The sequence below is a fragment of the Tachyglossus aculeatus genome, chromosome 17, assembly GCF_015852505.1.
Source record: "Tachyglossus aculeatus isolate mTacAcu1 chromosome 17, mTacAcu1.pri, whole genome shotgun sequence".
Lineage (NCBI taxonomy): Eukaryota > Metazoa > Chordata > Mammalia > Monotremata > Tachyglossidae > Tachyglossus > Tachyglossus aculeatus.
In genome coordinates, this window is record NC_052082.1 from 14,585,983 (window position 1) to 14,603,573 (window position 17,591).

General features: G+C 45.2%; 1 protein-coding gene and 1 non-coding gene across 2 annotated transcripts in view; one reads left to right on the forward strand and one right to left on the reverse strand.

Moving 5' to 3' along the window:
• Positions 1-770: 770 nt before the first annotated feature.
• The window catches only part of ANKRD55 (ankyrin repeat domain 55), a 102,191-nt gene continuing 85,370 nt past the window's right edge, over positions 771-17,591 (forward strand). Inside the window, exon 1 of the mRNA XM_038759567.1 lies at positions 771-830. The gene's annotated coding sequence lies outside the window, so the exon portion shown is untranslated. The remainder of the gene's footprint in view (positions 831-17,591) is intronic.
• LOC119939810 lies at positions 4,345-4,482 on the reverse strand. Its single transcript, XR_005454773.1, has one exon. It is a non-coding gene; the product is annotated as a small nucleolar RNA SNORA7 (small nucleolar RNA).

The following is a 17,591-nucleotide window of genomic DNA, read 5'->3' on the forward strand; positions in this document are numbered from 1 at the left end:
AGGAGCCAGGAATCCTGCATTGTCTGTAATCTTATTTATTTGTATTTATGTTGCCGACTTGTACTTCCCAAGCGCTTAGTACAGTGCTCTGCACACAGTAAGTGCTCAATAAATATGTTGGAATGAATAAATGTATTGACGTCTGTCTCCCCCACTCTAGACTGTGAGCTCGTTGTTGGTGAGGAATGTCACTGATTATTGTTGTATTGTACTTTCCTAAGCGCTTAGTAAAGTGCTCTGCACACAGTAAGTGCTTAATAAATGCGATTGAATAGATGAATGAATGAATTTAGTGGGATAATAATAATAATGATGGCATTTATTAAGAGTGCTTAATAAATGCGATTGAATAGATGAATGAATGAATTTAGTGGGATAACAATAATAATAATGATGGCATTTATTAAGCGCTTACTATGTGCTAAGCACTGTTCAAAGTGCTGGGGAGGTTACAAGGTGCTCAGGTTGTCCCACGGGGGGCTCACAGTCTTCATCCCCATTTTACAGATGAGGTAACTGAGGCCCAGAGAAGTTAAGCGATTTGCCCAAGGTCACACAGCTGACAATTGGCGGAGCTGGGATTGAGCCCATGACCTCTGACTCTAAAGCGCGTGCTCTTTCCGCTGAGCCACGCTGCTTCTCTACCAGCTGCTCCATTTCACCCAAGTTCGGGCCATGGGACCCTTTAAAATTCCCTCTTTAGCCAGCCTTGGGGAAGCCTCAGCCCAAATGCAGCCATTCCTGCTGCTCCTCTACTACCCCCAGACACTCTGTTTCTGATCTCTGACCTCACCCCGGCAACCTGGCACGGACAGGAGGGCAGAAGAAGGGTAAGTCCCCCCCGCCACCCCGGGCACTGCTCTCTGCTGCTGAAGCAGCGTGGCCTAGTGGGTAGAGCACGGGCCTGAGAGTCAAAAGGATCTGGGTTCTAATCCCAGTTTTGCCCCTCACTTGCTGTGTGACTTTGGATGAATCACTAAACCTCTCTGTACCTCAGTTACCACATCTATAAACTGGGGAATGAAACAGGGTGATTTGTGTGGTGGTAATCAGACTGCCCCTCGGGGGGCTCACAGTCTTCATCCCCATTTTGCAGATGAGGTCACTGAGGCCCAGAGAAGTAAAGTGACTTGCTCAAGGTCACACAGAGGACTAGTGGCAAAGTAGGGATTAGAACCCATGACCTCTGACTCTCAAGCCCGGGCTCTTGCCACTGAGCCACGCTGCTTCTCCGGGTTTCCCTGGGATCCTTGCGGTACTGTGGGTTAATCAATAAGAAAAGAAGATTGATACCACCCCCTTGGTGTATATATGTTTGTACAGATTTATTACTCTATTTTACTTGTACATATTTACTATTCTATTTATTTTATTTGGTTTATATGTTTTGTTTTGTTGTCTGTCTCCCCCTTCTAGGTTGTGAGCCCGTTGTTGGGTAGGGATCGTCTGTATATGTTGCCAACTTGTACCTCCCAAGCGCTTAGTACAGTGCTCTGCACACAGTAAGCGCTCAATAAATAAGACTGACTGACTGACTGTGGTGGACTGTGCCGGACTGGTGGGCTTCCCGAATCACTCTGGGACAAGTTGTTGTCCACCTCTTGATTGTAAGCTCGTTGTGGGCAGGGGATGTGACCGTTATATTGTTATAGTGTACTCTCCCCAGCGCTAAGTACAGTGCTCTGCACACAGTAAGTGCTCAATAAATACAATTGGCTGACTGATTATTCCTTAAAAAGGCAGTGAACTGAGCGAGATTCACTTAGGAAAAAGAGATGAGATGGTTTTTCTGACCCACCCTGTTCAAATATTTACTTCTTAGGAAAAAATGGGCTTGAAGTGTCAGGAATGCTTGGGGTTAACTGGTTGCCTGGAGGGGTGAAGCAGGATACTGGAAGGAGCAGGGAGCTTTTGATCTTCCTCCTTCCCGTTAATGATTTAGCCAAAAGCCAGTCTGATGCACCGGATCACTGAACTGAAGCTCCCCTGGGGCCTCCTGTAGCCTAGGTGACTAGGTAGGCGACAGGTAAATAACTTTCCTAACTTTCTATTTCATCCCAGCTACTGAGGCTGCCCATCTCTGCCTCCACTCCTCAAGTTAGTGCTGCTGTTGTGATGACAACATCAAGGGTCACAAGCTGTTGTGGAGGGGTGCCTAGATGGCCCAGTCCCAGGCCCCAACTTTAGTTAAATGTGGCCCTGGTGAGGATCCCAGCTAACAAATGATGGTTGACCAGATTTGGGAGGCTTTCTGGGACATGTCTTGCTCCACTGTGTTGGCAAACTTGACTAGTATTCGTCATGAGGAGGCCAAGCTGAAGAAGAAATCACTGCAAAATCGTGAGGTAAATTGAGTCAACCTTTGAGATAATGCAAGAAAAATTGCACTGGGACTTGGTTTTCTGACTGAGAGGGCCTGAATGATCTGGACACCTGCCTCAATTCTCCTTTTCACTTTGCTTGTGGGGGCCTGTCGGAAAAGCCCAGTTTCCACAGTCAGCTGTGAACTAGGCCATTTCATATCTCTTTGCAACTGTTTTGCCCTAAAGCAGAGATAAATGCAGTGGGGGAAGGGAGGATGAAACTGATAAGCTCTACAGGGGACCCTCAGATCTACCAGGTTGGAGATATTAAGTAAGATCAAAGCATTCTTAGGGGTAGCAAAATGAATCCTCCTCATCAGTCAATAAGTCAGCATCTCTCCAGCAGCCACTGGACACTGTTTGCTGCCAAAATCCCCCTGTGAATTAAAGGGCTACTCCTTTTAAAATGTTTTCACTTGTGCAAACTTGCCACGAGTTTTCTCTGAGAAAAGTCCAGCATTCAAGGTAATCTGCTTACCATCCTCCCCCATGCCTTCGCCTGGTGTCGGCCAAGAACTGTTTTTAACTTCGGTACTGCACGAGGCTTTCAGAACGCTAGGAAAAGTTCCTGATTTTTTTTTGCCCCTCTGTTCTCACTGGTTTGGTGCTCTTTCCTGAATCCACCCCACGGGGGTAGTAGTGTTTATTAATCAGTTGATTACTGGTGTTTACTTAGGTCATGGGTTCAAATCCCGGTTCCACCACTTGTCAGCTGTGTGACTTTGGGCAAGTCACTTCACTTCTCTGGGCCTCAGTTACCTCATCTGTAAAATGGGGATTAAGACTGTGAGCCCCACGTGGGACAACCTGATCACCTTGTAACCTCCACAGTGCTTAGAACAGTGCTTTACACATAGTAAGCGCTTAATAAATGCCATTATTATTTATTATTTTATTATTTACTGTGTGCCTACTGTGTGCAGCATGCTGTACTATGGACAGGGAATGATCAATCTTATATATGATTGAGAAGCAGCATTACTTAGTGGCAAGAGCCCGGGCTTCGGAGTCAGAGGTCATGGCTTCTAATCCTGGCTCCATCACTTGTCTGCTGTGTGATCTTGGGTAAGTCACTTAACTTCTCTGGGTCTCAGTTCCCTCACTTGTCAAGTGGGGGTAAAGACTGTGAGCCCCACTTGGGATAACCTGATTGCCTTGCATCTCCCCCAGTGCTTGGCATGTAGTAAGTGCTTAACAAACACCAACATTATTATTATTATTATTATTAAATTTAAAAAAAGGATTTGGTAGACACGCCCCCTGCTCTCGAGAGGCTTATAGTCTAGAGGAATCTACACTCTGTCCACCTCCCTGCACCATCAGAGCGTGGGAATGGGCAAGGCAGAGGGAGTAGAAGCAGTGGGGTCTAATGGGAGTACGAAGATCTCGGTTCTAATCATAACTGTGCCACTTGCCTGCTGTGTGATCTTGGGCCAGTCACTCAAGTTCCTTGTGCCTCTGTTTCCTCCTCTGTAAAATGGGGGTTCAATAGCTGCTCCTTCTCTCCCTTAGACCGTGAGCCCCATACGGGACAAGGACTTTGTCCAATCTGATTACCTTGAATCTACCGCAGGGCTTAGCTCATGGTAAGCCCTGAACAGATACCGCAGTTCTTTTTCTTATTAGGGAGATTCCCCTCTGGGGCTCTGCTCATTATAGAAAACGATGGCAGCCTCTCTGTGCCAACCTAATGAACTTGTATCTAATTAGAATAGTGCTTGACACATAGTAAGCGCTTAACAAATATTATTATTAGTCTTGTCTTATGCTGTCGAGTCACCTGTGACCCATAGAGACACCATGGACACATCTCTCCCAGAACACCCCACCTCCATCTACAGTCGTTCTGGTAGTGGATCCATAGAGTTTTCTTGGTAACAATATGGAAGTGGTTTACCACTGACTCCTTCCGCGCTGTAAACTTGAGTCTCCGCCCTCGATTCGCTCCCATGCCTCTGCCGTCCAGCACAGGGGAGTCTTGACTTGTAGCAGATTGCCTTCCACTTGCTAGACACCTGCCAAGCTAGGAATGGAATGGGTAGGCCTCTGCTTGACTCTCCCTCCCATAGTCGAGACTGATAGAGGAGTGGAAACTCTCCAGGTACGATCCTGTGAGGGTTATTATTAGTAGTATCATTGTTATCATTATTTTTATTAGTAGCATGGGTGAGTGCCTACTTTGCCAGCCCCAAAATCCTGCTCCACTCGGGGAGCAAGTGTTCTTTCTTGGCTGGATCCCTTATGAAGCAGCGTGGCTCAGTGGAAAGAGCCCGGGTTTGGGAGTCAGAGGTCATGGGTTCTAATCCCGGCTCCGCCACTTGTCAGCTGTGTGATCTTGGACAAGTCACTTAACTTCTCTGGGCCTCAGTTACCTCATCTGTAAAATGGGGATGAAGACTGTGAGCCCCAGGTGGGACAACCTGATCACCCTGTATCCTCCCCAGTGCTTAGAACAGTGCTTTGCACATAGTAAGCGCTTAACAAATGCCAATCATTATTATTATTATTATTATTTGGGCAAGTCACTTCACTTCTCTGGGCCTCAGTTCCCTCATCTGTAAAATGGGGATTAAGACTGTGAGCCCCACGTGGGACAACCTGATGACCTTGTATCCCCCCCCACCAGCGCTTAGAATAGTGCTAGGCACATAGTAAGTGCTTAACAAACACCAACATTATTATTATTATTATTATGAATAATTATGGTTTTCCAGGCCTATTCAATGGCAGTAAGACTGCACGGCAAAGATGCCGGGAAGGAGGAAAACTGGTCCGGGTCACCTAGGGAAAGGAGAGGAGAGTGATTAGGAAGTCTAATTAGCCTTTGTAGTATAGAGTCCCACCCCCACAACCTTCACTGTAGATTGCAAGGCAATTGCGCAGATCTGGGGAGCTCACAGCTGGCTAGAGGACCAGAAATAGAAGACAAAGGAATGTCGGTGGCCACAGAGCAGCGTTGAAGCTGACACGCGTTTAGTAAAGAGCCGTTGGCAGTTTCAACGTCCACCCTCAACCCCAGGGTGCCTATTCTGGGGAACAGCTGCAGAACAGAGCACACGCACAGATTCTGCAGCTCCAGATGAGCTTCTCTCCAGATGATAAAGATAATAATAATCCTCAAAATAACTGAACTCTAAAACACTCTGGACTCAAGATTGGGCGCTGTCTTTCCACACCTTATAAATTACGAGCTCCCTGAGGGACAGGGACTGGATCCAGTTCTCATCTGGGTGTTCTTTCCCTGCACTTAGCACAGTGCACTGCACACAACAAGCGCTTAATACAGGCTGTGGGAAAGAAAAACACTGATAAGAATTAGACCCCCAACCTCGACCAGCCACGAGGCTCACGATCTAAGAGTGGGGGAGCTAAAGGGAGTTGTCAAGAGACACATAAGGGAAGACAAAAGCAAAAATAATACAAAAGACAAAGAATAAAAAATAAAAGAGCAGTAGGTCACTGTGTCTAGAAGAATTGAGTTTCTGCGTCCTCATGGATTTAAATAGAAATGTCACAGCTGTCATAGCCTTTACACACACACATTGCATACACACACACACACACACAGACACATAGATTATCTTAATATTAGACTTTCCAATGAGAACTCATCTTGGGTTTGAGTTATTCCAAAATGCAATTCTTCATTACTCATTCCTAAGTGGGAGACGGATGTGTAGCCTTTACACACAACATATGCATGCACACACACATGCACACACACACACATTATCTTAATATTAGACTTTCCAATGGGAACTCATCTTGGGTTTGAGCTATTCCAAAATGCTCTTCTTCATCACTCATTCCTAAATGGGAGATGGGGATATCAGTGAAAACGCATATTCTGGAAACACTTGTGAAAAGCTTTTATTTACAGGAATTGAGGTCGTGGGTTTTTTTCCCCTCCTAAATCAAAGTGAAAAGAGCAATGACTGTTGTGTTGATAGCAATCCTCCAAAGCCAGGTCATTTTTCTTTTCATTTTGCCTTGGTATTTGTAAGTGCTTAATACATGTCAAACACTGTGGTAAATTGTGGGCTAGGTACGTAATAATAATAATAATAATAATAATAATAATGGCATTTGTTAAGCGCTTACTATGTGCAGAGCACTGTTCTAAGCTCTGGGGGGGATACAAGGTGATCAGGTTGTCCCACGTGGGGCTCACAGTCTTAATCCCCATTTTATAGATGAGGTCACTGAGGCTCAGAGAAGTGAAGTGACTTGCCCAAGATCACACAGCAGACACTAGAGAAGCAGCATGGCCCAATGGAAAGAGCCTGGGCTTTGGAGTCAGTGGTCATGGGTTCAAATCCTGGCTCTGCCAATTGCCAGCTGTGTTACCTTGGGCAAGTCACTTAACTTCTCTGTGCCTCAGTTCCCTCATCTGTAAAATGGGGATTGACTGTGAGCCCCCCGTGGGCCAACCTGATCACCTTGCATCCCCCCAGCGCTTAGAACAGTGCTTTGCATGTAGTAAGCGCTTAATAAATGCCAACATTATTATTATTATGTGGCAGAGTGGGGTTTCGAACTCATGACCTCTGACTCCAAAGCCCGTGCTCTTTCCACTGAGCCACGCTACATCTAAGCAGATAGGGGGATCTCGGTTTTTAAACGGGGGAGGCAGAGCGGGCCAATACCCCAGCCATGCAGCCATCATCGCATGCCACCTTACTCCCTAGAATCCCACAGGGATTTGCTCGTTATCTCCTCAGCTTGGGTAGGGAGCAGGAAATGAGGAAAATACAGCCAAGGGGGAGGAGAAAAAAGAATCACGTGCCCCAGGCTAGTCTCATCCCCAATACAACCTGTCTGCCCCTCTTGTGTTTGGGCACAGTGCAAGGCCCCAAGGCTCCGTTGGAGCAGAGACTCCATATAAGGCAGAAGTGAGAATTTGTCAAATCGGCAAAGCCATCTTGGCAAACTGGTTCGCTCAGGTATCTGAGATTAAATGGGTTTTCTCCTGCCAGATTTATCCGCGGCTCACGTGAATCCCAGTGAAACTCACGGGTACGGTACATTGTACCCACCACGCCTAGTTGTACTGCGATTATCTCCGGCAGCCTGGGGCATCACACACTTGGCTTCTTGGAGGCATCAGATCTGGTAAGACTGATGAGCCCAGGCAGCTACAAAGAAGGATTGTGGTGGTTCTCATCTCCCCCCGGAGCAAAACTACCACGCTGACCATGGCCAAGGGGACTGTATTTCTTTATCTTTAACAGAAAAAAAATGGTATTTGTTACTATCTGCCTGACATTGTGCTAAGGGCTGGTATCTAGTCAAGTGGACCACTTAGAGCTCACAGTCCTAATCCCCATTTTGCAGATGAAGTAACTGAGGCACAGAGAAGTGAAGTGGCTTTTCCAAGGTCACACAGCAGTCAAGTGATGGAGCTGGGTTCAGAATCCGGGTCCTTTGGACTTCTGGGCCCATGCTCTACCCAGTAGGCCACACTTGCTTCACTTGGCCATGCTGAGTTTCTTTGATTTTCCTCCAAGGCTCTACTTGAAAACTTCTCTGGATGAAGTTTTGCTTAGAGAAGCAGCATGGCTCAGTGGAAAAGAGCCCTGGCATTGGAGTCAGAGGTCATGGGTTCAAATCCCAGCTCTGCCAAGCTGTGTGACTTTGAGCAAGTCACTTAACTTCTCTGTGCCTCGGTTACCTCATCTGTAAAATGGGGATTAAGACTGTGAGCCCCCTGTGGGACAACCTGATCACCTTGTAACCTCCCCAGTGCTTAGAACAGTGCTTTGCACATAGTAAGTGCTTAATAAATGCCATTATTATCATTATTACTAATACAAGCATAAACATAAACCTAGTGCTGCATCAGGGCAGGTGAAGGCTAATACAAGCTCCCCCCTAAAAATGTGGGCAGGGAATGTGTCTGTTTATTGTTGTATTGTACTCTCTGAAGCACTTAGTACAGTGCACCTGTATATATGTATATATGTTTGTACATATTTATCACTCTATTTATTTATTTTACTTGTACATATCTATTCTATTTATTTTATTTTGTTAGTATGTTTGGTTTTGTTCTCTGTCTCCCCCTTTTAGACTGTGAGCCCACTGCTGGGTAGGGACTGTCTCTATATGTTGCCAATTTGTACTTCCCAAGCGCTTAGTACAGTGCTCTGCATGCAGTAAGCACTCAATAAATACGATTGATGATGATGATGATGATGCTCTCCACACAGTAAGCTCTCAATAAATTCAACTGAATGAATGCCCCCAGTTTCTCATGCACCTAACAACTAATCCTTCTTTCTGCACATCACTGCTCCCACACAAGAGGTTCAAAGTAGTAGCAGTAGTAGTAGTAACAGTAATAATAACTGTGATTTTTGTTAACCGTGATTTGTTAAGTGCTTATTATGTGCCAAACACTGTTATATACAAGTGTTTATAGTGGATCTGTGTGAATAATCAACATGAAAACTGAACTTACATAAAAGAAGTCTTGTCTTAGCGTGGCTCAGTGGAAAGAGCCCGGGCTTTGGAGTCAGAGATCATGGGTTCAAATCCCGGCTTCGCCACTTGTCAGCTGTGTGACTTTGGGCAAGTCACTTAACTTCTCTGGGCCTCAGTTACCTCATCTGTAAAATGGGGATTAAGCTTGTGAGCCCCCCGTGGGACAACCTGATCACCTTGTAACCTCCCCCAGCACTTAGAACAGTGCTTTGCACATAGTAAGCGCTTAATAAATGCCATCATTATTATTATTAGGGTAGATACAAAATAATCAACTCCCACATGGGGCTCACAGTCTAAGTAGAAGGGAGAACAATGTATTGAATCCCCATTTCGCAGATGAGGGGACTGCGGCTCAGAAAAGTGAAGTGACTTGCCCGAGGTCACACCACAGACAAGTGACAGAGCTGGGATTAAAACCCAGATGCTCTGACTCCCAGGACTATGCTCTTTCCACAAGGCCATGCTGCTTCTCCGTAGCAGTAGTAGCTTTAGTAGTTGTAGCAGTGATAGCAGTAGTAGTAGTAGTAGCGGTAATGTTACTATTATTCCTAACCCCCTCCAGGTCATCAAGCATTGGCACAATTTTTACTCAAACTGGAACGAAAGGAGAGAAGTCATGATAATCAACTGTGAAGGAGTCTTCTCCCAGAAACACCCTGGGTTTGTTCAGTGGCATTGGCTTGTCCAGTAATAATAATAATAATAATAATAGCATTTATTAAGCACTTACTACGTGCAAAGCACTGTGCTAAGTGCTGGGGAGGTTACAAGGTGATCAGGATGTCCCACGGGGGGCTCACAGTCTTAATCCCCATTTTACAGATGAGGGAACTGAGGCACAGAGAAGTGAAGTGACTTGCCCAAAGTCACACAGCTGGCAATTGGCGGAGCTGGGATTTGAACCCATGACCTCTGACTCCAAAGCCCGTGCTTTTTCCACTGAGCCATGCTGCTTCTCTAAACAAGTAAACAAGTACTCTGTACCTCAGTAAACAAGAAGATTGCCTGCCACCTTTTTATTTGGTGATTTTTGTAGATGAATTCATTCTGGACATAAATTTCTCCTTTGATGAGGGTGTTTGTTAAGCGCTTACTATGTGCAAAGCACTGTTCTAAGCGCTGGAGAGGTTACAAGGTGATCAGGTTGTCCCACGGCAGGGCTCACAATCTTAATCCCCATTTTACAGATGAGGTAACTGAGGCCCAGAGAAGTTAAGTGACTTGCCCAAAGTCACACAGCTGACAACTGGTGGAGCCAGGATTTGAACCCACGATCTCTGACTCCAAAGCCTGGGCTCTTTCCACTGAGCCACGCTAAGACAAGATTTCCTTTATAAAAGTTCAGTTTTCATGTTGATTATTCACACAGATCCACTATTAACACTTGTATATAACAGTGTTTGGCACATAGTAAGCACTTAACAAATCACAGTTAACAAAAATCACGGTTATTATTACTGTTACTACTACTACTGCTACTACTTTGAACCTCTTGTGTGGGAGCAGTGATGTGCAGGAAGAAGGATTAGTTGTTAGGTGCATGAGAAACTGGGAGCATTCATTCAGCTGAATTTATTCTCCTTTGTTGGGCAGGCGAAGAGAAGACAGTGCTCTTACCTGTGTCAGGGATTCTGAGCTGTCAGGTAGTTCGGCTGTGTTTTTTATTTCTTTTTGTAGAGAGAGGTAAGGCCTGGTGAAACAGTCAGAGTGATGTGCGTTCTTTACGGGAAATCCTCTTTATTAGTGCGACCTACATTTCCCAATGCATCATCTAATTTTGCAATAGAAAATCAGCACCCAGTCAGCATTAACATTAGCTTTGCCTTGTATTTACATTCTCCCTCTCCCTCACCCCATTTTGCCGAGGTTGAAAATGACAGAAAGATAACAGAATAGAGAGATGATAAACTTTCCAAAAAGTAGCAGGTGGGCGAGGGGGAGGTGGGAAGGAGGAGGAGGGTTTCGATCAGCTCGTCTAATACTGACTGCTTGGGAAGCTTTGGATGAGCTAATTTACAGATTTACTTTCCTGCCCTTGGGATTGAATCAAAGCGTGTGAATCACAGAAAATACTGAGGGATGAAAAGGTAATGAATCACTTAGCCCAACCCAGGGTGGGGTTATTCCTGGAGAAGCCCCCACAGTGCACAAATCAGGCACTGTCTTTGGACCATGGACAGTTCAGCTTGGGATCCTGTCTCCGACAATGACACCGAGATGTTTGGGAGACCCAGATGACCGTTGCGCTTCTGGACGCCCCTCCTCGCGCCGTTTAACACCCTTCACTTTTCCCTCCGCCTCCTTAACTTTTCCACAGGTAAACCAGAAGCGTGGCCTAGTGGAAAAAAGCCCGGGCCTGCGAGTTAGAGACCCTGGGTTCTTATTCCGGCTCTGACACTTGTCCGCTGTGGGTAAGTCGCTTCGCTTCTCTGTACCTCCATTTCCTCAACTGTAAAATGGGGATTCAGTATCTGTTCTCCTTCCTACTTTGACTGTGAGCCTCATGTGGGATAGGAACTGGGTCTGACCTGATTAACTGATATGTACCTCAGTGCTTAGAACAGTGCTAGACATACAGAAAGCCCTTAACAAATACCAAAAGGACACTCCCTTGCCCACAAATTTATCTAAACCCCTGTCAGACCTACTGATATTTTCAGTAGCACAACTTCCTGTGGGAAGGAGTTCTATGAGTTTATCCTGCCCCCTTCCCCCACAGAAGAGAGAAGTGCTTCCTCTGGTTTACTTTGAACCAAACCCCCTCATGCTTCACAAAGCTCTCCTTCGATCTAGGGTTGTGGGTTTTGGTGAATGTCAACTCCATCCACACCCTTCAATCATGTCCCTTCTCAGCCTGGGTTTTACCAGTATGAAGAACCTTCAGTCTTTCAGTCAAGACCCGCATGGAGCCAACACCATCTTGGGGGCCTTCTCTCCCCCTCTCCAGCTCTCTCTGGCCTTCTTACGATACAGTGACCAGACCTTGGTTTCCAGGTGCTGGAGCACCACGGTTTGTTTTATGCTAAAGCTTTGGGTTGTTTTTTTCTCCCCTCCTTGCCGATGCCCACACAGTGCTCAGATTCTTCCCAATCCAGCTTCCCCTGTGGTAGAACTTCCCCCTTTTCCTTTAGGAGACCATTTCATACCCTGATTCCCCAGCCCTCCAAACTTCTGATGAAGAGACTAAGCAGAACGTAAGCATCTCACTGGAGTACCAGCTCCTTGTTGGCAATGAACGTGTCACCTTATCAAGTGGTCCTCGATAAATCTGACTACTACTAATAATAATGATGGCACTTGTTAAGCACTTACTATGTGCAAAACACTGTCCTAAGCGCTGGAGAGGTTACAATGTGATCGGGTTATCCCACGTGGGGCTAACAGTCTTAATTCCCATTTTACAGATGAGGTAACTGAAGCACAGAGAAGTTAAGTGACTTGCCCAAAGTCGCACAGCTGACAAGTGGCGGAGTGGGGATTTGAACCCTTGACCTCTGACTCCAAAGCCCGTGCTCTTTCCACTGAGCCACACTGCTTCTACTACTACTATAACAATAATAATAATAATAATAATAATGGTATTTGTTAAGCGCTTACTATGTGTCAAGCACTGTTCTAAGTGCTGGGAGGGATACTACTACTACTACTACTACTACTACTACTACTACTACTACGGACTAGTGGAGAAAGCACAGGCTTGGGAGTCAGAAGGACCTGAGTTCTAATTCCGGCTCCACCACTTGTCTGCTGTGTAACCCTGGGCAAGTCACTTAATTTCTCTGCACTTCAATGACCTCATCTGTAAAATGGGGATTAAGAATGTGAACACCATGTGGGACAGGAACTCGGTCCAATCTGATCCATCCCAGCGCTTAGTACAGTGTCTGGCATATAGCAAGTGCTTGACAAATACCATGATCATTATTATTATTACTGTGATTATTACTACTACTACTATGCTTACTAGAGAAGTTATGAAGGAATTAAATGGGGGGATGATAATCGGGGTTTCTCTATAGTTCTGCCAGGAGGCTTTCATCTGCTATCTGTGAAATGTTTCCTTTTCCCAGTTCATCCATTTCAGCTGCCTGGTCTTCTCCTGGCTCTGCCCCCGTGTACCAGGCTCATTCCTTCCTACATCAAAGCGCTGTTGGAGATGGGGCCTCTCCCGAACACCACTTAGCCAAGCTGAAGGCATTTGGGCCCTTTCATCTTTCCCAACAAATTAGTCTTTCTGTTCTCTTTTATCGTTTTGATTACTCTCCCCGGCCTCTCTCGGCATGGATCTTTCTGGCCTTGTGGGTTCTAAGCTAATGCCGAGTTTCCTCAACTCTCTGGGGATCCTCCGAGCTCTGCCCGCTTGGGGAGTGGAGAAGACAACCTCCTCTGGCTTTTGATTTCCACGGTCGTTATTCCCCAAGACCGATTTCATCCTCTGCCCTCTCTGACTCGACGACATTCTATCTTTCTCTCTGGGGCTCCTGCAGATGCCCTGACCACTCAGAGCCCAGTTCAGTCAATCAATCAACACTATTTATGGAGTGCTTACTGTGTGCAGAGCGCTGTACTAAGCATTCGGGGGAGTACAATATAGCAAAGTTGGTAGACACTTTCCCTGCCCACAAAGAGCTCACAGTCTAGAGCGGGAGACAGACAGTAATATAAATAAATAAATTATGGATAGGTACATAATCAATCATACTTATTGAGTGCTCAGTCTGTGCAGAGCACTGTACTAAGTACTTGGGAGACTGCAATATAGCAGAACTGGCAGACACATTCCCGGACCACAGTGTGCTCAAAATCTTGAAAGGGAGACAGACATTAATATCTGTCTAATTAATATGTAAGTTAATAATAATTAATAATATCTAATTAATATGTAAGTATGGATATGTACACAATCAATCAGTTAAATCAGTCAGTCAATCAATCGTATTTATTGAGCGCTTACTGCGTGCACAGCACTGTACTAAGAGCTTGGGAAGTACAAGTTGGCAACATATAGAGACGGTCCCTACCCAACAGTGGGCTCACAGTCTAGAACTGTTTAACAGTTTAACAGTTGTTAAACATATTTATTTAGGACTTACTTCGGGGAGAGCACTGTCCTAAGTGCTTTGGGGGAATAGTCAGTCAATCGTATTTATTAAGCACTTACTGGGGAGAGTACAGTATAATATAACAGCCACATCCCCTGCCCACAGTGAGCTTACAGTCTAGATATAACAGAGTTGTTAGACACATTTGCTGCCCACAACAAGCTCACATGTGCTGTGGGGCTGAGGGAGGGGTGAATAAAGCAGTGTGGCTTAGTGGATAGAGCACTGGCCTGTTAGGTAGAAAGTCATGGGTTCTAATCCCGGCTCCGCCACTTGTCTGCTCCATGGCCTTGGGCAAGTCGCTTCACTTCTCTGTGCTTCCATTACCTCATCTGTAAAATGGGGATTGAGGCTGTGAGACTCACACAGGACAGGGACCGTGTCCATCCCAATATGCTTGTATCCCTCCCAGCGCTTACTACAGTGCCCGACACATAGTAAGCACTTAAGAAACACCACTATAATTAATTATTATTAAAGGGAACAAATCAGTTCGAGGCCCATTCCCCTAGATGCCCCTCTCAGAGACCTCCCACCCTCCTGGCACCATTAGCCATTTATTCATTTATTGGTGGAATATTCCTCTACTTTGGTGGAAAATGTCAGATGAGGTCGTCAAACATAGACCTCTCTGCAGCCCCACACCTGCAGTTCAGTCCACCTTCTCCCCACCTCTCTGAAAAAGAACTGGGGGAGTAATCCTTATGAATAGAAAGAAGTTTGTACAAAAAATGGAATATACATCAGGTTTTTTTTTTGAGATATAAGCTCTACAGTGAACCAAAAAGTAAAAGAAGGAAAAACCCCTCAGGGTTTTTTAAGACATTAGCCGCTTCCTGCCTCTGGTGTAGATAACGCAAGCCAGTTTTACAAATTGACATTGATTTTAATTGATTGACAAGGTCCACCGATGCTGAAGTTAGTTAATAACCGTGTATTTGTCAAGTGCTTACTGTGTGTCAAGTATTAGGGTAGATGCAAGATTATCAGGTGGGAAACAGTTTCTGTCCCACATGGGGTTCGAAGGGAAGTAGAAGGGAAAATAGGTATTGAATCCTCATTATTCACATAAGGAAATTGAACCACAGAGAAGTTAAGTGGCTTGCCCAAGGTCACACAGGAGGCAAGTGGCAGAGCCTGAATTAGAACGCAGATTTTCTGATCCCCAGGCCCTTGCTCTTTCCACCAGGCTAAGCCTTATCTTATATTTCACCGTACTGAAAATTTAATACCACAACAGCAAAGCCCTTATTTACTTCTCAGACATGAACCTGTGTCTAGCACCTTTAAATCAGAATTGTGAAATATTCTAGACCGATTACTCTTGATAGGTACAGCTCTATTTCCCCGAATGTATTGGATGGAAATAGTTTGAATTCTAGACTTGAACAAGTACTAGTGGAGAGTCCAAGGGCTTGGGAATCAGAAGGACCTAATTTCTAGACCCCACTCTTCTGCTTGTCTGCTGTGCGGGCTTGGGCAAGTCACTTGACTTCTCTGTGACTCAGTTCCCTCATCTGCAAAGTGGGGATTCAATCTCTATTCTCCCTCCTCCTTAGACTGTGAACCCCATGTGGGCCCTGATTAGCTTCTATCTACCCCAGTGTGTAGTACAGTGCTTGTCACATAGTAAACAATGATCAGGTACTGTAATTATTATCGTAATTATTAGTTACTATTATAGTGCTGGGCACATAGTAAATACTTAACAAATACCATTTAAAAAACCCAAAAACAGATGAAAGGGAGTTACTGCAGCCCCAGAAGAGGCAATCGAGTCCGGGAATATGTTCTTTTTCCTTGGTCTGAGCAGCAGCACTGACTTGCCTGGAGTCTAAGATGATGGGTACCAGATAATCATAAATCCAATAACTGGACGGTTACCGGATTTGAGATTCCCTCAGCTCCTCCAGAGGTTGAAAGTCAGCAGCACTCAGCTGGTGATTGACAATGCCTGCGGGTAATTTGAGGGGTAGGGACACCTAGAATTTAGTTCTCCCCAGAAAGTGTATCTAAATATTGTTAGTCAGGAAATCAGGCCAGAACTTCCTTCTCCCTAATGATGAGAAATGCAGTTCCCCTGGAATCCGGTCTGGCTTCTGTAAGACTCTGCCAGACCCCATTAAACCAAAGCCTGCTGATTCATGGACAGGCATAATTTGAAGAAACTGCCACCCTCTCCCTGAGGCCTGCCTCCAACTTCAGTTGGCTGCTCTGTTATTCTTAAATAGAAAACCCTGGAGAAGCTAAAACAGATTCATCCCAAGTCTATTTTTCTAAAAATCTTGATTTAATATTAACAAAAGCTTTAGCTGGATTTTGGAATCTCTTTTTCTGGTTCTAACTGTAATGATTCAGAAGGGTTAGTCAAAGGAATAACATTTGTTAAGCTTACTATACTAATAATGATTACTGTGGTATTAGTTAAGTGCTTACTATATGTCAAGCACTGGTACTATGCCCTGGGGTAGATAATCAGATCAGGCACAGTTCTTGCCTAAGTAGGAGGGAGGACAGGTATTGAGTCCCCATTTTACCAATGAGGAAACTGAGACATAAAGAAGTTAGGTGACTTGTCCAAGGTCATAAAGCAGGCAAGTGGTGAAGCAGGGATTAAAACCTGGGTTCTTCTGATTCCCAGGCCCCGTGCCCTTAAAAGAAACATGCGAAGTTCCGAAACCGGATCTTTTTCTTTTCTTTCCTCTGAAGGTAATTCTTAAGCACTCACCATGTATCAAACACTGTTCTAAGCACTGGGGTTGGTACAAGTTAATCAGGTCGGAAACTTTCCCTAGCCCTCAAAAGTCTCACAGTCTAAGTAGGAGGGAAAATCGGTATTTAATCCTCATTTTACAGTTGAGGAAACAGAGAAGTTAAAACTGGGATGCCCACATGGGACACAGACTGGGTCCAACCTGATTAGCTTATATCTTCCCAAGCACTTAGTACAGTGCTCTGCACAAAGTAAGTGCTCAATAAATATGCTCACCTCCTCCAGGAGGCCTTCCCAGACTGAGCCCCCTCTTCCCCCCCTCCCCATCCCCCCGCCTTACCTCCTTCCCCTCCCCACAGCACCTGTATATATGTATATATGTTTGTACGTATTTATTACTCTATTTATTTATTTATTTTATTTGTACATATTTATTCTATTTATTTTATTTTGTTAAGATGTTTTGTTTTGTTCTCTGTCTCCCCGTTCTAGACTGTGAGCCCATGTTGGGTAGGGACTGTCTCTATATGTTGCCAACTTGGACTTCCCAAGCGCTTAGTACAGTGCTCTGCACACAGTAAGTGCTCAATAAATACGATTGAATGAATGAGTGAATCTACTCCAACACTTAATATTAGTGCCTGGCACACAGCAAGTACCTAATAAGTACCGGAAAAAGAAATCTTTCTCTCCCAAATGATTAGCACAGCGCTCTGCACACTTTGAGAGGGGACATATTTAAGATGTTTTTTGTAGAGCCCTGCCTAATTTAAAGTACACTCTCAGATCTTGGGGTGCCGCCTCCAACCTCACTCCCCCAGGTTTGGGGAAGTGTCACCAGCAAGCAGGACAGGTCCTTGATTGTTGGCAATCGTGGCAACCTGGGCCACAGGAACACAAGAGGAACCTCCAGCCAACAGGAAAACA